Source organism: Protopterus annectens, chromosome 6.part0, assembly GCF_019279795.1.
Source record: "Protopterus annectens isolate FY-2018-M chromosome 6.part0, PAN1.0, whole genome shotgun sequence".
Lineage (NCBI taxonomy): Eukaryota > Metazoa > Chordata > Ceratodontiformes > Protopteridae > Protopterus > Protopterus annectens.
This window is the reverse complement of record NC_056737.1, coordinates 541,132,381-541,155,261: the sequence shown is the minus strand read 5'-3', so window position 1 is coordinate 541,155,261 and position 22,881 is coordinate 541,132,381.

The window sequence follows — 22,881 nt, the reverse complement described above, 5'->3', positions numbered from 1 at the left end:
ATAAGAAGAACAGGAAGAACAGAAGGCAATCTCCATGGGGAAAATGGGAAGCTACTATGAAATGGAGATGTTGGTTATAATATGAAGATATGAGGGAAAGATCTTAAAAGATTAAATCATCAAAATTTTCAAAGAAAGTTGAAAATGGAAGAAGGCTGAGATTAGGGTTACCACCTGTCCCACTTTGCGAGGGACAGTCCTTCTTTGGGCAGTTCTGTCCTGCAAAAAAATTGAAAAAATAGCAAATGTCCTGAGATTTTAGGACAAAAATATTTCCTATATTTTATGTAATAGTTGCATAAAACAGTTATTCTGTATCAGAAACACCTAAATGTTATAAGAAACAGAATAAGCAACTAAAATGCTACAAGAATAAGTTTTTATTTAGGCAAAACAGTGAAGTTATGTCCTTTGTACTGGCCATGGGTATGGTTCTCCCTGCAAACTCTGACATTTGTACCAAAAATGTCCCACTTTGTGCATTTGAAAAGGTGGCAATGCTAGCTGAGATGCTATTCTTCAAGTATGGGAAATGGTGTGGAGTATAGTGTTAATGATGGATGCGTATAGATGCTACAAGACTGATAGCTGGAAATCACTGGTAACTGCTTCTTTATTTCAAAATGTTTGGTTAAGTGGGTGTATGTTGAAAATGTATACAAGGCAAAGCAGGACTTGTCCACATGTTCTATATAAGTGAGTGGGTGAGGAAAATTTGGGAAACAGGTTTGACAATTAAAAAGGTGGGAGGGAATACTTTAAAATACCCTAGCCACTGACTTTATACTTCTCTCTCTAAGCTGTACAACAGCTAGGGTGTATGGAAGGTGCCCTAATGCTTTGAAAGCTGGCTAGCTGGTCCAGTCAGTGGCAGAACATCCCATATAAATTAGGCTACTGCAACAGTGATCTATTCAAACATAAAAAAACACATACCCAAGGCCACAGTGATTCCGACAAATCCAGCTCAAACAACTTGAAACATAGTATTAGCACTTTTGTTTTATTTTATAATAAAACTTCTTCAGATGAAGTGAACCAAAACCACACTGTTTAAATACTAAAAAAAATCATGTAAAAAGCTTTTTAAATCATGTGACCAGCTTTAAAATCATGTGACAACCAAAAACTAACTTTATAATCATATGATCAGCTTTAAAATCATGTGACAGCCGAGCCCCCTGAACAAATCCTACATTAAGGCAAAATATTCAATAAAAGAAAAGTTAAAGTAAACAAATAAAGGCTGAGTACCTAAATATATAAACTGGTAACTATATTCAAACATCTACTATTATAGTATGTTAACTCAAAACAACTGTTAAACAGAAAACAAGCACTGTGGACTCAAACGGGTGGCAAAACAGGCTTTAATGACAAGTCCACCACAAGACAAATAGTGACACAAGTATTACACAGGAAATCCACTGCAGCACAAAATATATTAACGTTCACACTGTCCAAAACCGTTTTCGTCGTCAACTTCATCAGATAATCAACACATCAATCATCATTGCTTTTATAAATCAGGCAAAATATTCAATAAAAGAAAAGTTAAAGTAAACAAATAAAGGCTGAGTACCTAAATATATAAACTGGTAACTATATTCAAACATCTACTATTATAGTATGTTAACTCAAACAACTGTACTTTACTCTTGATTGCTCAGTTTTTAACATTCAGTTTACAATCAAATGAACATTTTGCATTTTTTTCAGGCTAAAAATACAGTATATATTGAAATCCTATCATTACTGTGATTTACATGTGAAGCAAACATGCTACTACTATTATCTTAGAAAAAATATATATTTTTCTGTCAATTTATGTTACATCAGGAAGCACTTATTATATATGTTCTAATATTTAATGTTAAAGTTTCTGCTACTCACTTATTCTAGTCAAGTCAGGCATGCAGTATAACACTAACCATCCAGTCGACCCAAGTTGATAATTTCATAAGAATACAATATATTAAAGTAGTAGAGACATGCTATTGTCTGACTTTGGGGCAAAAATTAGATGAAAAAGGCCTTTGAAATTGACAAGCTACATATTTTATAAAATAGTCATTTAAAAATAAAAGTGTGGCTTTCACTTCTCTTTGGAGTAAAAATGCATTTATATATAATTTAAATGAATATTTAAATATATGTGTGTGTGTGTCTATCTATATCTATCTATATCTATATATATATATATATATATATATATATATATATATATATATATATATATATATATATATATATAAATATATACACACACACACACACACACACACACACACACACACACACACACACACACGTATATGTAAGATACATATGATCAACATCAACAGTGTCTCATACTGTATCTCCTAAAAAAGACACATGAACTCCTTTTCCAGGCTAATAAATGTTCTTCATTACCCACTTTCTTTACTAAATGCACCAAAGAAAGAAATTTACAATCACAACCACACTACATCCCACTTGTTACCCAAATCCCACACCCACTATAGTGACTCATTCTTTCTCTGTTGACATATTCAAATAGGGAACCCCATCCTTCCAAACATTTGAAATGAAGTAAGCTAGAAAACATTTATCACCAAGCTCATAAATCATCTTATCAACAATTGGACCAGCCCCTGCACATGAAAGTGCATTTACAGCTTATCCAGACAAATCATGCTAGTTTTCTTCTCACATTATTCAACCATCCATTCTTTCTTAGGTCTGTTTATCTCCCTCACTATCATACAACCACCCTTTCACTGAACACTTTTCATATCAAATCTAGTTTCTTCTAACTCCGTTCTTCTGCTACTCTTTCTCATTTACTAACTGTCTTGATCACATTTCTCACAAACTTTCCAACCTTTCTCCTCTTTTACTTCTCCATCATAAGTTGTAGAAAATTATCTGCACTATGTAACACATAGAATGCTTCTTTGCATTCTAAACTGTCACTACTATGTGTTTTTACTTTAATGATTGTAAAAAATTGGAGCTTTTCTCCATGGGCATCCACTGAAAAAATGTGCTTTGCTCAGTTGGACTACCCCAGTTAACAAATAAATAAAATCACATGTGTATAGATAGAGAGAAAGAGAGATAAAGAGAGAGACAGCTATCTAAAAAATAAACATATAACATTGTTGTGATCTTTGGATCAGGAAAAAGTATGCATTTCTTTATAAAAGTTTTGTGTGCTATGGTGAAAAAGTACAATTGCAGCAGCTCTGTGTGCTCCTTCTCTGTGCTTGTTTTCTGTGTTTTTTGTGTTCATATGTATGTTCTTTACTGTTAAGTTCAGTCAGACTAATCTTAGATACAGCTGGAAAGAGATCTTGCAAATCAGATTTTAACACCATCAGGATGTTACAAGTGAATTCTTACACTCATATGACATACTAGAGGAAATAGCAAAAATACCAGGTTCCCCAAGAATTGTTGTCAGCTCAGGCAAGATACAAAGGTGGAGAAGACACAGGAAGTAAAAGTGTAGTTGCAGGTCTGGCCTACATGCTAGGCTAAGGAAACATCCTAACAAACCACATATTCCCAGCATACTTCTTGCTAATGCCAGATCTATCACAAACAAAATGGATGAAGTTCAGCTACAGATTTCTGAGAACAAACTTGTAACAGACTGTTGCATTATATTATTTACAGAGACATGGCTGCACTCATGTATATCAGATTCAGCCATTGAGCTGGCAGACGGCACAGTTTTTTGGTGGGACTGCAGAGGTGGGGCCTTTGCATCTATGTGAATAGCAGCTGGTGTACCAAAGAAAAGATTGTAGACAGTTACTGCTGTCCTTTTCTGGAATATATGACAAGCAAATGCAGTCCCTTTTATTTACATCAGGCGTTTGCTGCTCTTATAGTTACATCTGTTTACATTCCACCAGATGTGATGCTTGCACAGCTCTAGGTCACCTGTTTGACATCATTAACTTGTAACAAAACAACCTTCCTACAGCTGTTAATATCATAGCTGGTAATTTCAATCAGATGGACTTAAAGTCACTTTTCCCCAAATTTCATCAACATGTCAAATGTGCAACCAGCATGGAAAATATAGTGGACAAGGCCTATTCAAATATCATGGATGTTTGCAGGGCAAAACAGCTGCCTTATCTATGCCAGTCAGACCATTTTTCCATACTCTTAACTCCAGCATACACTCCTGTTAGGAGAAAAGACCAGATTACTACAAAGATTGTTAAAATATGGCCGGAAGGTGCACTCTCACAGCTACTGGATTGCTGTGAAAGAACTAACTGAGACATTTTCGAGGATCAGGATCTGGAAGAGTACATCAAAGGTACTTTGCTACATGAAAACTTGTTTTGACAAAGTCACTGTCAGCAGACATATTCATGTGTACCCTAATCAGAAGCCCTGGATGGCAAAGGATGTCAGATATCTTTTAAAGCACCGCAATACAGCCTTCAGGTCAGGTAACACAGTCCTTTATAGTGTGGCTAGAGCCAACCTAAAGAAAGCCACCAGAGTGGCTAAAGCAGACAAAAATGGAAGATAGAGGACCACGTCACCAACAAGGATCCATGACGCCTATGTCAAGGTATTTGTCACATCACCAATCAGAAAACCAGCAACCATATAGATGTTGAGGGAGATGCTTTGATGGCTGTGGAACTTAATTATTTCTTTGCTCATGTTTATGTGGAAACAGCAGAGTCAGTCATGCCTAGATACCATCAGATAGGCAACAGCAGTCTCACGTCATCTATACCAGCCTCCTACAACCACAACTTCACAATACAAGAGCATGATGTAAGATGTGTGCTCAAAGCAGTTAATCCAAGAAAGGTTGCTGGCCCTGATAGAGTGATGGGATGGGTGGTAAAAGAATGCATGGACAAGCTCTGTAGGGACTTCCCAAAGATGTTCAACCGGTTTCTGTCTAAGTCTGCTATTCCATCTTGTCTGAAGTCAACTACGATAATTGCACTGCCAAAGAAACCCGTCATCAGTAGCCTCAACAAATACCATCCAGTGGCACTTATTCCAGTCATCATGAAGAGTTTTGAACTACTGGTTCTGTGGCACATCAAGGACAGTCTCCAAGTTGTCTCGGATGCACACCAGTATGCTTACGGAGCAAATAGGTCTACAGAAGATGCCATCTCCACTGCCTTACACACTGCCCTTTGTCATCTTGAGCAGTAAGGGGGCTATGTGAGAATGCTCTTTGTAGACTTTAATTCTGCTTTTAACACAGTTATCTTGCATAGCCTGGTCACTAAACACTGATGTAGGACTTTCAGAATCTACCTGCCATTGGATTAAACACTTTTTAACTAACCATACTCAGATGGTTAGACTAGGCTAGTATCTCTCCTCCACCCTCAGCCTAACCACTGGTATCCCACAAGGCTGTGTGCTGAGCTCACTTCTGTATACTTTTTACACCCATGACTGTGTCCCCTCTCATTCTACTAATACCATCATTAAGTTTGCAGACAACACCACAGTGGTTGTACTTATTACAGGAGGAGACGGGACAGTATATAGAGCTGAAGTTCAAAGACTGGCTGCAGGGCATACTGAAAACAACCTGGCCCTGAACTCTGCCAGAACAAAGAACTCATAATACATTTCCAGAGGCACAACACAGATCACAACCCAAATATACATCAATGGAGATTGTGTGGAAATTGTTCCTGTCTTCAATTTACTAGGTGTACATGTGTCAGAATATCTCTCTTGATCCATGAGCATCATGGAGGCAGACAAAAAAGCACAGCAGAGACTGCATTTCCTGAGGATCTTCAGGAAAAACAACCTGCAGGGGAAGCTACTGGTTTCTTTTTACCACTATTTTATTGAAAACATGACATACTGCATTTGCACATGGTATGCCAAAAGCTCAGAGGTAAACAGGAAGGTCCTTCAAAAGATCATTAACTCTGCCTAGAAAATCATTGGCTGCTCACTGCACAACTTGGAGGAGCTTTTCAGCTGTCTCTGTCTCAGCAGGACAAGCAACATCCTGAAAGACACTTCTCACCCTGGACATCACCTGTTTGAGCTGCTGCCTTCTGGCAGACAGTTTAGGTCAATTCCATCTCGGACAAAGACTTAAGAACAGTTTCTATCCCAGGGCCATATGTGAACTGAACAATGTTAAATACTCACAATGAGTAAAGAAAATAGCCATTTGCACTATAAGGTATATGTTTACATTCCTGTGTACCTTACTTTATTCTTCTCATATGCAATATACCCAAGTGCAATAACTCAGTTGTTTTATATTGCATTGCATTACATTGTATTGTTTGGTATTGTATTGTATTCTTTTATTTTTTCATATTCATTATATGTGAATGCACCTTAGTAGGTTTGCTACAAATGTTGTTGTACTTGTGCAATGGCAATAAAGGAATTTTATCTATCTTATCTAATAAAATTTGAGGTGTGGTTGCTTGTTTGCCTTTGAGGGTAGGAGCCTACTAAGACATTTTGTAAATAGTCGTCTAGTAATATTCACAAAAAATCATGAAAAATGTTCACCATTTTGGCTAAAGATACAAACAGCAAACATTTCCCAAAGCAGGCATCAATATGACGTTAGTCTTACAGAAACTGACATTAATGAACTCAATAACAAACATAACAAGAGTCATTTCTTCTTTCCACCTAACATCATGAGTTCTTTGGCAATTCTTCTAATTCAAATCTGCTAGTTGAACAGTATCAAGATTCAGAGATGTAGTGGTTAACATTTTTTTTTTCTTACATTCTCAACACTTTGAAAAGAATCAGTACTGTTCTGTAGTTATGTTTATGTTTCAAAAATTGTGTATGTGCTTTGGAATTAATAATCCTTTTAGGATGTAATATATGCAAATAAATACATGTGGGTCTGCAAGTAGGCATGGCAAATGATTAGTTGCAATATAACTTCTATTTTTAGTGCTGTGGATTACATCTAAAAATCAGTTTCACCTAAACAGATTTTAGTAATGAACTGTCATTCATAAGAATCTTACAATTGTATCTTCAGATTCTTACCAAGTGCACAAGCTATCATTAATAATATGAAAATAAGTTACAGTGATTTCAAAATGGACTACTTCCAATCTGCATAACAAAAATGATTATTAAATCAAACCACACAAGTTGGAGAACAACAAAAAGTGAAAACGGAGCTGGAAACCAGGTAAATCAAATCAAGTACGAACTTCCGAATAAAATAAAAGATCTAGTTTAATAATTTTAAGCGCTTTCGGAAGGTCCCATGCCCTTCCTTCCTCAGAAATAACAAACAAACAAAGTCAAGCAGAGTCACAGGCAGCAGCTCATATTTAAAAGCAGTTAATTAGTGAACTAAACAATTAAACAATTAAACTATTAAACTATTAAAGACAATCTTGTGGTGTCTATTAATATCACATCTAGTTAGTCTTACAACAAATAATAAATGTAAAACGTAAAACATTTTACTAAAAATACATTAAAATCAACGTAGAAATAATTCAATATTTATATTTCATACATTTTGAAACCCGCATAGCAATTCTAATAGTCTTTATTGTATATTGATTATAAACTTACTTTTCAAATTAGCATGCTAAGCTGAAGTAGTGAATAAATACCACTCCACAGTAAAAATGATATTAAATCCATTTAAGACAAATCTAAAAGGACATTCGATCAAACACAGCTTACAACACATTTTACATAGCAAACCACACAAGTTCCTACAACCTTTGATATGAATTTTAAGTTACAACAAATTGAATAATTGCAAGAAAAATTATGTATCAATAAAGTGTGTTAAGTACTGCTTCCAGAACAAGTTTACAAAGCTGTAAGGCCACAATTATGCAGTACAGATACATATAGGTTCATAGGTTCATAGGTTCATACTAGGCTATCTGCCCTAGGGCATTTATAAGCCTAGCCAGAGTATGTTTGGCTTTCGCCACCCATTTTAAATTAATTTTGCTATGCCCTTTTTCGAGGTTAGTATACTGTGCCTCTGTCTAACAGTGACACAGAAGTGATACTCGGGGTAAACCTACGATCTCCCATCCACTCATCAAGATTCCTCTTGAAAAGAGTCAATGAGGGACTCTGCCTAACCTGGACTGGGATTTTATTTCAGAGTGAAGGGAGCCATTGGGTTATGAATCTGTCCCTCCAGCATGTCCTATTTATTTCAGTGCTGAGGTTCAAGTCTCTCGAGCGTGTAGCTCGATGGGATTTGGATTTTTTGAAGTGCAGCATGTCCCTTAATTCCGGGTTGGACATGGCCTTATACGTCAGGCACAGGTCACCTCTGAGCAGGCGGTATGCCACTGAGTAGAGCTGGAGTTTCTTTAACCGGGCAGCATATGGCATCTGTTTGAGCCCTTTGATCCTCTTGGTGAGGTACTTTTGGGGTCTTTCCAGTTGCTGCAGGTGTTTGGTAAGGTACATCCCAAAGGGGCATTGTACTCAATTATGGGCCTGATGAGGGATGAGTAAAGAGGCACGATGACCTCCCTAATCTAGATGTGAATCCCTTCATGATTAGGTGGGCTATATAAAATGTTTTTCTAACCACTTTGGCCACGTGGTTGTCAAATGAGAGATTGCTATCAACTTGGGTCCCCAGGTCCCTAATTACTTCTTCTGTACTTAATGGATTACCACCTATGTGGTAATTTGTGGGCACTTTGTTTTGCCAAAGGGATGACTATACACTTTTGGCGTTTAGCTTGAGGCCATGGCTCTGGCACCAGTTGTCTGTTTCACGAGGCCCTTTTGGAGGATGCTTGTGTCGGCTGGAGAGTCGATTATGGTGCCCAGTTTGCAGTCATCTGCGAACTTGGTCAGCCACAGTCCTTCTGTGTTGGCCTGTACCTCCGAGAAATATATACCAAACAAGAGAGGTCCCAGGACTGAGCCTTGTGGGATGCCACTTGTAACTGGTTTGGAGTCTGACATGGCTCCAGCAATTCTAACCATGTGGGTTCTGTCCTTGAGCCAGTTTGCAACCCATCTAGTGACATAGGGGTTTATATTTAAGCTGGTGAGCTTATCTATAATGCCCGAGTGGGGTATTGTATCGAAGGCTTTGCGAGGTCCAGATAGGCTGTGTGGACCACCTTCCCTTCGTCAATGGCCTTGGTGACTGTTTCAAAGAAGTCAACCAGGTTTAAGAGGCAGGATCTGCCCTTAACAAAGCCAAACTGGGTAGGATCCAGTGTCTGTAGGTCCCCAATATCTTTATTTATGAGGTCCATGATGATCCTTTCCATAGCTTTGCAGACCAAGCTAGTCAGGCTTATGGGGCGATAGTTTCCAGGGTCCGTTGAGGCACCACCTTTGTGGAGAGGGACCACTGTTGCTGTATGCCACTCTTTGGGTACATATCCTGTAGTAAGGCTGAGATTGAACAGTAGTTTTATGTTTGGGTTTAGCTCTTCTTGGAATTCATGTAGGACCCAGCCTGGGACACCGTCTGGTCCCATTGATGCTGTGTTTTTTGCTTTGGAGAGGGTGGCTCCCACCTGAGCATCTGAGATGCCAGGGGGGCAGCACTCTGCTGGGATAGATATTTGCCCTTTTGGTGGGGGGGAGAAGTTTGCTGAACCTGTCAGCTAGGATGTTGGCAATGTCTGTGGGATCAGTGTATTTTTTGTCATTTTGGACTAATTCTGAGCATATCTGGGAATTCCCACCCAGGTTCCTAACATAACTAAAGAAAGCCTTGTGATTATCCTTAGTGTCCTGTGCAATTTTTCTCTCGAAGCTGGCCTTTGACGATTTTATGAGTGCCCTTAGTTTTTTGCTAATACTGATCAGAGATCCCTTCCCTTTTTGGGATTTTGCTCTATCATGTAGTAGCTTCCTCCTTCTATTGTATAGTTTGTTTATGGCTGAGGTCCACCAGACAGGTCGTCTGCCTTTGGAGGATTGGATCTTGGTTTTATTTGGGATTGCATGATCCATGCAGTCCTGAAGGTGTTCATAGAATGCATTTATAAAGGTTTCTGCGGTCTGGGCCGTATTTTCCACAGGCCCGGGGGCTTTGAAGGATTCCACCTTGGTTTTGAGGAGTGTGAAATTTGCTTTAGAGAAGTTTTTCACTGTGGTTTTCTGGGCAGGGGGTGGGGTCGGGATGTGAATATCCAGTGAGATCAGTTTATGGTCTGATCTTACCAGTGAGGGATACACTTCTGGTCTGGAGCATAGAGTCCCCATGTTGGTGATGATCAGGTCCAGTATGTTTTCCCCTCTTGTGGGAGTGGTAACAAGTTGTTCCATAGCATTTGAGTTTATGAATTCTAGGAACCTTTGGGCAAGGGTGTTGGAGCTAGAGTAATGCTCCCAATCTATGTTTGGGTAGTTGAAGTCGCCCAATATAATGGTGTTCGGAGAGACCTTCATATTTTCCAGTGTTCTCAGGAAGGCCGAGTGGGGTTCCTGGGTTTGGGAGGGTGGTCTGTAGCAGGCTATAAACTGGAAGGCAGTTTTACCCACTGTTAGTTGCACATGGATAGTCTCTGATGCTTCGTGCTTTGCCACCAACCTGGAGGTGTGGGTATCTTTGATGAATATCGATACTCCCCTCCTTTTGTGGTTCGGTCCAAGTTTTGGGGCGAAAAGCATGGTATGAGGTATAACCTGGTAGTGCTGGGGTGCTCTCGGGACCCTGAACCAGGTTTCTGTTACTGCACAGATATCGATGTTCTCCATGCTAAGGAGAGTTTCGAGTGCGTGCATCTTGAGGTTTAGACTTCTAGCGTTGAGTAGCACTACTCTTAGTTTCTTATCCCTTGTGATACCTATGGAGGTGGGTTTGTCTTTTGAGCCTTGCCTAAAAGGCACTATGGGGTAGCAAGAGCCTTTGCCAATATCCGAAAGCCCAGGGTGACAGGTGCAAGCCGTCCCTAGCAAAGCATCGTGGCTTGTCGTGCATATCATCCCAAGCTGATAGGCATTGGATCCCCTTTGAATGACACCAATACTTAAGCCAATTGTTGAAATTGATCATCTTGTCTTCATACTGTGGCATCATTCTTGGTGAGGGTAAGATGCTACTCAAGGTCAGGGTCATACCAGCCTGGGCTACATGCTCAGAGAGCTCCTCTATGTCTCTTTTCATATAGTCCAGGGAGGTACGTCTCAGGTCATTCACACCAGCATGGACAATGACTGAGTCATATTTGTACTTGCCTTGGAGTGACCTGAGTGCTTGTGTTTTGTGGCGGATCCTAGTGCCAGACAGGCTGCTCACCGTGACCTTCTCCTTGTTCAGCCTGGTGAGCGGGACGTCAGTGTGCCTGACGATAGAGTCACCTATTACAAGTGTATCAGGTGTGTTGTTTAGCCTTAAGGGCTGTGACTGTTCGGCACACTGGCTTTGTGAGATATGTGTTGCACGTGTTTTTTTTTGGGGTAGCGGTTGCTTGGGTGTCTGCTTTGGAGGTCTCTGCTGCTTAGGCAGATCTTTATTTAGAGCCTCCGAGTATGTTGTTGTATGATTATGTGTTTGGTTTGCTGTCGTGGTAGGTCTATGTGAAACTGGAATTGTAGTGAGTGTGGTTTCCTTCTCCTCCTGACTGGTTTTGCCAGTACTGAGTTGAGAGAGCTTAGCCTCCAGTTTGGCTATATGGTTGCATCTCTCACATGTGTTGGAATTTGTTGGGAGGAGGAGAGGGTTGTCTGTGTACATGAGGCAGTTGTAACATTGCCTTAAGATTCCCATATTCACCAGCTGGACCAGAGAGGAGATTGACAACTGACCTTTGGACATGCTAGAATAATATTGGGAATTCCTTTATAATTGAAAACAAGGGCCAATGGGGAGCGAGGGTGTAGTGCTTTTAATTTTTAGTGCTGACTTATAATTGCTTTAGTGAGCAAGTGCCAGGTAACAAGTGCAATGTGTTGCAGGTAACTTAAATGCAAAAACGACAAACAGTAACTTTCTTTCAAGCGAAGCAAGGAAATAAGTACAGTAAGCAATGCAGATATCACTAGGGATCCACAGAAGCTGAGAAGCAGCGTTTTAGGTGGAATTAGCGTCCCAGGGAAATAAGCATACAAACAAAGCTAGATTCAGCAGGCCTGGATCTAGTCTATGCTGCAGCAAACAAGGTGTACCAATTTCAGTAAGATACAGTTCAAATATTCAGGCACTATAAACCTTTAACCAGAAATTCCCAGCTCAGAAGGGCAGAGTCCAGCCTCTCCTCCCACAAGAGTGCAGACCACGAACCTTCTTAATGTAAAATAACTGGCCTGAAGCCCAAGTGCTTAAACCAGAGCTAATACACTTTAAGAATAACAGACACTGAGCTCTCAATCAGCAGTTCCCAACTTAGAAGGATGAAAGCTACCTGTCCTGCCACCACAGTGCATGCCACAAACCTTCCTAATGTAGAACAACTGGTCTGAAGCCCAAGTGCTTAATCCAAAAGACTTAGAATGATAGCTACACTTTAACCAAGTTACTACCAAGCAGTAATAAATACAACTGAATACTTTAAATAATGCCTGGATTAGTGCTCAAGTTATACAAACAAAGCTAGATTCAGCAGGCCTGGATCTAGTCTATGCTACAGCAAACAAGGTGTACCAATTTCAGTAAGAAGCAGTTCAGATATACATGCACTATAAGCCTTTAACCAGAAATTCCCAGCTCAGAAGGGCAGAGTTCAGCCTCTCCTCCCACAAGAGTGCAGACCACGAACCCTCTTAATGTAAAATAACTGGCCTGAAAGCCCAAGTGCTTAAACCAGAATTAATACACTTTTAGAATAACAGACACTGAGCCCTCAATCAGCAGTTCCCAACTTAGAAGGATGTAAGCTACCTGTTCTGCCACTACAGTGCAGACCACAAACCCTCTCAATGTAAAACTGGTCTGAAGCCCAAGTGTTTAAACTAAAAGGCTTAGAATGAGTTACACCAAGCAGTAATAAATACAATTGAGAACGTTTAAGATGGCAAAAGCAAAATAAAGTAGGAAGAAACACAAGTACAGTAAAAGTAGAAGAAATTTTTTTTTTTTTTGTTTAGAAAAGTAGCAAAAGCAGTAGTAAAGTAGTAAATACAATTCTCATGCAGTGCAAGCTGGCACACTTGAATATGTAGCAATATTCGTCCACACACAGTTTGAAAAAATGTAATTAAATTAAAAGGACTAAAAGCAAGTGCAGAAAGGGTTTATTAGGTAGAATGCGGTAAAGAGATGTCCTAGGGGAGTGTCTTTGATCAAATCTACAGTGGGGCGGGCACTGCAAAAGCCACCAAATTTAAACTACAACCAAGAATAGGGAGGGGGTGAACAGTTTCAACACAGATGTAAGGAATGTGCAAATTATAAAAAATATATATACTGTTTTCTATAGATTTGCAGAGCAGTAAGACACAGATATCAAGCAGGCAATTTAGCTCTATAATACAGAATAACACAGAAAATATACTTAGCTCTATAAACTTGAATATAGTTCTGTAAGGCTGTCTCTCAAACTAAGGTTCCAGTTTGAATGCAGGTTGTTAATTAAAAGGAGACACAGCACTAGCTAAATTATATCAGCTGAAAGACAAGGCAGGAAATGAGGGGTGGGGGCAGTTTCAACACAGATGTAAGGAATGTGCAAATTATAAAAAAATATATATACTGTTTTCTACAGATTTGCAGAGCAGTAAGACACAGATATCAAGCAGACAATTTAGCTCTATAATACAGAATAACACAGAAAATATACTTAGCTCTATAAACTTGAATATAGTTCTGTAAGGCTGTCTCTCAAACTAAGGTTCCAGTTTGAATACAGGTTGTTATAAAAGACTTAGTACCAAAGGATAAATATTTATAACCTGATAACCACATATATTTCATTTTATTCAGAAAAAAATGTTGATTTTATGGATATAGCTAGACCTTAAAATAACAAATGACTCTAGAAAAATAATAAGTCTCCTGACCCTTTATGTATGAGTCACAACAGGAAACAATAGGTTACCTGCTTGTTTAATTAACTGTTTATGCTTCTTCAGAAATGTGTAATATACTAACATTTTATGGTTATATAAATGCAGTTAGTTAATTTCAGTATTAGATAAACATTCTCTCTTTTGGCCTTCAGAACTAATGTTACACACTTGCTTTTAAAATATAACAATAGCATCATGCTTGCAGTTTTTCAAAAGTATTGTAATCTAGCAGAGTAGTTTCAATTTCATATTGTTCAATAGTTTGCATAGTAAACTACCTTTGTCAATTTCTAAAATACCAATCACTTATATTTTACAGTTCTGACAAATATTTTAATTCCTCAGTTGACAACTTTATATATTTAATATGTATATCATTATGCAAAATTTTAAAACCAGCTGGGGCTATTTTTTCATTACATTGTTTTTCTCAGTTACTAAATGTAGCTGAAATTGGAATTTTGTTTTATTTTATCTAGCAAATATTCTGTTTTGAAACTAACTGCAATAGCTAGCCAATAATTTCACTGTTGTCTGAAACAAATTCATTTGTATCAACTGCTAAAATATATTTACTATTTTTTTCATGCTAGTACAATTTTAACTTAAGCTTTCAGGAAATTAGTTTCAATCTGTGAAGATGTCAGACTTGTTTATCTTTCATGCTGGAGCATAAGAAATACCATTATCTAACACAGAAAGTTCACTACTGAAAACATATGTGTAATAAAGTTTATACTGTTTAAGGTTGAATGGCTGATGTGTGGGACCTTTGGAGTGTTTTATTGTTGCCTTTTCTACTTCTTCCATCTTGCATTGACTCTTCTGTCATATCATTTTTGAACTGAATTTTATTGAGATTTGATAATGAACAGAACAAAAAAGTCATGAAAAGAACAACCAAACCTACAAAGTCATAAACACATAAGTGTGTAAATTATTTATACAGCCCACCGTAGACAAAGAAAGCAATGATACAAATATAGCTAAATCTCCATGGCAAATAGGTTAATATATTGATCATCCATAACTGTGTAAAAAGCATTGACAGTGCTGAGGAAGGCAATGGGGGGAATTGCTGCTTTTAAAAGAGTATACAGTGTAACCCAAGAGTTAATGAAAGAGATTGTCTAAATACTCTGGGGATGGAGTCGCCTTTTGTTTCTAAGTTTAGCCCTAAAAAGTTTAACTACATTAGTTAATACCCTAGGTATCTCCAATAGAGAACTGTGTGAACAGGCCTAGTGCAACATAACACCAAAGATCCAGCATTCCCAAACTAATGTAGGGGGAAATGCAGAATGCCAGCTAATTTTTGAGCTAGATGTTTCAAAAGTACTCTAACTTTGGGACATCCCCAAAATGTGTACATTATTCACCCTTTCATGTCTACATTTCCGGCACTAATGATCACCTTTAAAGCCCATCCTCAGTTGCCTACATGGGGTGTAAAATCATCTAACTAGAAGATGTAATTGTTGTTCCTGGTATTTAGCCCACCTATCAAGCTTCTTTAAAGCTACCCAAGCTTGCACTCAGTGTTGGATAGTCATGTCAGTCTGTTCATGTTTCTTCCAATGACTAAATCAGATACTTCAAGACCAGTGCTTTAATAATCTAAAGATCTCTATGGATTGGTCTAATACTACCTGTCAGAACACAGACCCATTTTCCACATGGACAGGAAATATTTTTAGCCAAAACTACCAATAAGTGAACCATTTGTTCGATCCCACCTGGGATATTGAATGCTTTTTTGGATGAGAATGAATGTGGCTTTTAAGATCTGCTTCCACTCAAGAATCCCTTTAGTCACCCAATGATGTCTTGCCACCTTGACCAATGTATTCATTATTTTCAGCTGGTGCCATAGCAGATTTGTGGTGCTCCTCTCCTATCCTAACCACTATTCTGTATGTATTTATGATAGAGGAGGCTCATCCATTCCTGAGGCTTGCTGAAGAAGTAGTCACTTGTAAGGTGACCTAAATGTGGAACTCCTATTAAATCCCTTTCTGTCTTACTAGGAACATTTTGTGCTGACAGGCAAGGACATAAGTTGCCAGATGAGATGTACCGATTCACCCAGAGAGTGTTGATAAATATGCAGTGGAGATTGATACTCTCCACCCTTTATCCTTGAATATAACAAGAGTCAAAAAGAGCTTGAATTCGAACTAAAATATGTTGGCATGACAGAAATGGTAAATTCCTGATCAGATATAGAGCACACTGGAGAATCATAGTTTGGACCACTCTTGTTTTCCAAAGCAAAGTCTGAAAGCTGCTAATTCTGGTATGACTTGCAGGAGTTTCTTCATTAACTGTATCAGATTAGATTTAATTTTTATCCCTTAGGTTAGCCCAAAATGTTACAACTAAGTTTTATACATAACCATATCATACAGTAGCTGGATTGCTGATTTAATGGTGTTACATTGTAAACCAGAAGATATTCCCAACAAGTGGAAGGTTTCTAATACCTTATCTAAGACAGGGGGCAAGTTAGAACTTAGCAGAATTCAATCATTTGTAAACATCAAAAATGTCTAATATGATCTGTCATATACAGATTGTATATTGAGCATGGATTGCACTATATAGGATAGTTCCTCCATGCCTAAGAGGAAAAGACTTGGTGAGTGGTAACATCTCTGCCTCATACCTCTTGTTGAACCTGAACATGAAGGCCTCTGTTGATTAAATCTCTAAAGGACAGCTCAGAATAGAGATGACCGATCCAATCAGAAAAATGTGGTCCCACATTCTTATGATGGAGAACTGAAAAACAAAAATCCTAGTCAAGGGTATCAAAAGCCTTTTCTAATACCAAATAGAACAACTCCTGCCTTTTCCTGGAAATTCCCAAATTTATACATGAAAAGAGATGCATTTGTCTAATTTACTGAATCTCTCTGCCTCTGATTAAGCCTGCATGACCCTTGATCCACCATTAAAAGATCTAACCTTTCAACTAAAATTTTGGCAAGATCTTAAGATCAAGATTAATGAGAGAGACTTGATGGTAATCACCCAAGGAAGGATCTGGTTTCCTGTTTTTATAAATTACCATAATTATCTATTGGTTAAGATATGATGACAACTTTGTTACAGGGTCATCAGAGTTAAAAAAAAAGTTTAGGACACTAATTATATCTTTCCTGCCCATTTGCAGATATTCTTTGGAAAGCCATCAATGTCTAGGGATTTTTTAGACATTAAATGGGAGATAACATTAGCTATCTCCAAGCATGAGATAGGTCTATCTAGTGTTCTACGCTCTTTACAAGTAAATTGACATGCTTGTACTAGCCTTTTGGACTGGGTTTATAGAAGCACTTAAAATCTCTGAAAACTCCTCTAAGATCACTCTCTGCAATGATGACCTGGCCAGATTCAAATGAAATGGAAGATACAGAGGCTCCAGATGTTCTCTGTTAAAAAAAAAAAAAACACAGGAAATGCATCTCAAATCACCCTCTCTATTATGCCAGCAGAATGGTTCTTTCTAAAGCAATTGTACGTCATTCTGAGAAATGACCATTAGACTGATTCTGGCATGGAAGGCATCTTCCTTACCTCTAAGGGGATACTGTTCTCCATCATATATTATACTATTTTGCATATCATTTAGTTATCTGTAAAGCAATTTCAGATGTCTGATCTCATTCTTTCTCCTCAGACACTCCACTTGCATAATGTCACCTTGTATTACTACTTTACATCTCTTCCAGCAGGTAGACTCATAATTAATCAAGAACAGGGTTTCTCTGTAAGTTATCTCAGACAATAGTTTTTACTTTATCTCTGCCAATACGAGTCCCATCTAAAATGATCCCACCTCCTTGACCTATACATTTGTTCTCTTGAATCTTTTTTAATCAAAAAGGGGATCAGTGCCTGGTCACCTAAGCTGATGTCATGGATCAAAGGTATAAGGACTTCATGCATGCAATATACTGTGGGACAAGCATGGAGTCAATTCTGCTGTCTTGGTAAGCCAATTCTCTAGATAAGGATAGTGCTATCACATCAGGATGCTAAATACCTATCCAATTGCCTTTAGACATCCAGGATTTCAATTATCCTAAGCAATCTTTATGATATCCCTGTTTCCCGTATAGCCTATTAAGTTGATTGTCTATAACCATATTGAGATATTCCACCAAAATACTAAAAGTTAAAAAGATGACTTAATTTTGCCAAACCTGAAGGAACTCTTCATAAAAGGCTTTGTCATCTGTATTGAGCACATATAGGTTACTGATGACCCTGGCCTCATTACTGATTGTACCAACCCAAATCAACCATCTCCCCTTTCAATGTTCCAAAACATGATAAATCACTGTAGTCAAAGAGCTGTAAAACATCAGGAGGACCCTTTTCTTCCCTCCTCAAGATTTATGGACGGCAATAAGCAAGTTATGTGGCTTAGAATAGAATTTGGGAAGCTCCCTTACTTTAAGATTTGTGCCCTGTAAACAAACTATTTGTGTCATGTCCCTCCTAACGTCTTGATGTATCCTTGTTCTGTTAACTGGATGAGAGCTCTCTTCCACATTCCAAGAGAGGAGTTTCATATCTGTTGTAGAAGATGTACTTTAAAAAGGCAATGGAAAGATACTGCCCCAGGTAGGTACATGCTACTGGGCTGACCAAATCCCCAAATGAAAAGTGTCTAGAGGCATCCAGTGGGCTGGGATCATATGGATTTCTTGGGTAATCAAGGCTCCTATGCCTGGTACAGAAGATTCTAGTGGCTCTTTAAAGAAAAAGTTTACTTTGTCTAGATCTATACTAGCTTCCTTCTTGCCCAATTAAGGCCAAAAAGTGCTCCCTCTATGCAATCTAGAACTACTGTACTAAAAACTACAGCAAGATCGATATGACATGAGCTGGAAAAGCAAACAATGTTAACAACCAGTGAAATATATAAATAAAATAAGATGCATGAACATTCAGTGGAATAGTCAATAAAGAACATATTTAATGAAAGTGATTGTCAAATGCATATTGTGTCAAAAGTTATCTGTTTCACTATGAAGAGTTGGATATAAAGGGTATCAGTGGTATAGGAGGAGTAACATAATACCTTTACAATGATACTCCCCCCTTGAGGATCATGCACTACAGCACAGCCTCCTAGCTTAAGAAGCCTAAAAGGATAGACAAGAATATGATTTAATGATGGACATGCAATTAATGGACATGCTGCACCTCAGAAAATCCAAATCCCTTTGAGCTACACGCTCGAGAGACTTGAACCTCAGCACTGAAATAAATAGGACATGCTGGATGGACAGATTCATAACCCAGAGGCTCTCTTCACTCTGGAATAAAATCTCAGTCCAGGTTAGGCAGAGTCCCTCATTGACTCTCTTCAAGAGGAATCTTAATGAGTGGATGGAAGATCGTAGGTTTACCCCGGGTATCACTTCTGTGTCACTGTTAGACAGAGGCACAGTATACTAACCTCGAAAAACGGCATAGCAAAATTAATTTAAAATGGGTGGCGAAAGCCAAACACACTCTGGCTAGGCTTATAAATGCCCTAGGGCAGATAGCCTAGTATGAACCTATGAACCTATGAACCTATGAACCCTAATTATTCAAAAACAGTTAAACAACAGCAGAAAAGCTTAACGTGAACACCAAGAAATAAAACAATATAGGATCATAGGATCATAGGAGATTACCAGGCTGTTGTTCTGGAGGTCATTTTAAGCCTAGCCATTTTAAACCAATGTAATACCATGGAAGTACTAGCCAATACCCAAGATTGCATTTAGTGATAACGGCCCATATCCAGGATGGTTGTGGGCATGATCCCTGGTAAGAATTTACTGTGCCCCATTCACTCATCCAGATTCCTCTTGAACACTGTCATAGAGGTGCTCTGTTTCACATGAATTGGTAGCCTGTTCCAAAGATGTGGCAGTCGCTGGGAGATAAAGCTGTCCCTCCAGCATGTCCTATTTAAGTTGCAGGCAATATTTAAGTCCCTGGAATGGGTAGCCCTAGACCCATTTGATTTACAGATATACAGTAAGTTCATTAGGCTTGGGTCTTGTGTTGCTCAGTAGGCCAGGCATAAGTTTCCCGTAAGAAGTCTATACAATACAGAGTATAGTGACAGGGATTTTAGTCGTTCCATGTAAGGCACATGCTGGAGGTCCTTGATCTTCTTTGTTAGAAACCTCTGAGGTCTCTCTAATTGTTGCAGGTGCTTAGTGTGGTACATACCTAATGGGGGTTATACTCAATTATGGGCCAGATAACTGCTGAGTATAGGGGCGTAAAACTTTTTTTTGCTCTCAAGGTGATGCATTTTCTAATCAAGTGAGCTAACTGGAAAACTTTCCTTAGAACAGTAGAGACATGGTGGTCAAAGTTAAGGCCGTGGTCAACCTGTAATCCCAGGTCTCTTACCACTTCATGGGTACGTAAAGTATTGTTATTGATTTGATATTGTGAAAGGACATTGTTTGTGCTGAGGGAATGATGATGCATTTCTTTGCATTCACTTTGAGACCAAGACTAATATACTACTCGTTGGTCTGTGTGAGACCATCCAGGAGTATACTGACATAATTTGGGGATTCAATGATTGCACCTAGTTTACAGTTATCTGCAAACTTGTCCAGCCACAACCCTTTAGCTCTGACCTGAGCTTCTGAGAATATGTACTAAACAGTAGGGACCCAGCACTGTCCCCTGTGGCACCCTGCTGGTAACAGGTATGCTGGTTGATGTGGAGTCACCCACTTTGATATTGTGTGTCCAGTTTGTGAGCCAGTTGGCAACCCATCCAAGGGGTTTACATTCAGTTTGCTAAGTTTATCGGTAACGCGTGAATGTGGCATTGCATCAAAAGCCTTTGCCAAGTCAAGGTATGCTGTATGCACAGACTTGCCCTCATCAATGGCCTTGGTCACACTTTCAAAGAAATCCACCAGATTTAATAGGCAGGTTCTGCCCTTCACAAAGGTGAATTGGGTAGTTTCTAGGGTTTGGAGATCACCTATGCCTTTATTTATGAGGTCCATAATAATAAGTCCCATGGCCTTACAGATGAGGCTGGTCAGGCTTACGGCTCTGTAATTCCCTGGGTCTGTTGCTAGGCCACCTTTGTGGAGGGAAATAACTGTAGCTTTTCTCCATTCTGCAGGAACAAACAATGTGGTTAGGATATGATTGAACAGGATACTTAGTGGTGGTATTAGTTCATGTTTTAGCCTGTTTAGAAGATAGCCTGGGATGTCATCTGGTCTCACAAAGACAGTGTTCTTTGCCTTGGACAGGTCTTTGAGGACCTGCTCTTCAGATATGTAAGTGGGTGAGGGGGTTGAGGGAGGGTTTATTGTAAGTTACAAGGAGATAAGGGAGTGAAATTTTTGCCAAAACTATCCACTAGCAGGTTCATTATCTCTGTGGGGTCAGCGTGTGATACCGTTGGCCAACAGTTCTGCACATGCTTGGATCCCCCTCATTAGGTTACATACAGAGCTGTAAAATGCGTTATGGTTATCCTTGACAGTCCTTGCTAGGTTTCTCTCAAAGGAGCTCTTGGATGATTTGACAAGTTGTCTTATTTGCCTGTTATGGCTGAGGAGGGTACTTTTCCATTGTTGGCTCTTTGTGTTTGCTTTCTTGGACAGCAACTCTTTGCATTTATTGTAGAGTTTGTTGATGTTGGAAATCAACTATAGCAGCTTGATTTTACTTGGGGCTCTGGCTTTGATTCTGCCTGGTACAGCCAAGTTTATACACTTATGCAAGTGATTCTACAGGGCTTTAGCATAAGCTTCAGTGTAGTTAACACTTTCAGCTTGCTTGGGGTGGGACTTGGAATGCATTTATACCTTCATCTAGGAGGGTATACTTTGCCTTAGTGAAGTTTTTTAGTCTGGTTCCACCCTTTGTGAGTTCTGGTGTTAGTATCAGTTTGAAGGTGACTGATTTGTGGTCAGTTTTAACTAATGAGGGTCCAACAGTTGCAGTAGTGCACCTGTTTGACATGTTGGTGAGGATCATATCTAGAATGTTTGCTCCTCTTGTCAGGGTGTGGACAATTTGCTCCAGGGCATTTGAATTCACAAAGTAAAGAAACGTTTGTTCTAGCAAGTTTGGGCTAGAGTAGGTTTCCCAGTTGATGGTGTGGTAATTGAAATCCCCCATTATCAGTGTGTTTGGTAAAATTTGGACTGTCTTCAGTTTGGTTAAGTAGGCTTCATGGGTATTGTCAATCATGGAGGGAGGTATATAACTGACTAGGACTTGAATGTGGGTCTTACAACTGTAACCTGGACTTGGAGTAACTCCATGGAGTTGCCCAGTCTAATTAGACGTGAGATAAATTTATCTCCAATATAGATTGAAGCACCACCTCCTTTGGTTTTCACATGTTCCTTTTGCGGTCTAAAGGTGTGGAAGGCATTGTAGCCTTGCAGGGCCAGGGTACTCTCTGAAGCCTTAAACCAGTGTTCTGTGACTGCACAGACATCTACATTTTCTAGTGATAGAAGTGCTGCCAGGGAGTCCAGTTTTTTTGGTTTAAGCTAGGATTTAGCAGCATGACCCTTATCTAAGTGGGAGAGGGGGTTGAGGGAGGGTTTGTTGTAAGTTACAAGGAGATAAGGGAGTGACATTTTTGCCAAACCTATCCACTAGCAGGTTCATTATCTCTGTGTGGTCAGTGTGTGATACCGTTGGCCAACGGTTCTGCACATGCTTGGGTCCTCCTCTTTAGGTTGCATACAGAGCTGTAAAATGCGTTATGGTTATCCTTGGCAGTCCTTGCTAGGTTTCTCTCAAAGGAGCTCTTGGATGATTTGACAAGTTGTCTTATTTGCCTGCTATGGCTGAGGAGGGTGCTTTGCCATTGTTGGCTCTTTGTGTTTGTTTTCTTGGACAGCAACTCTT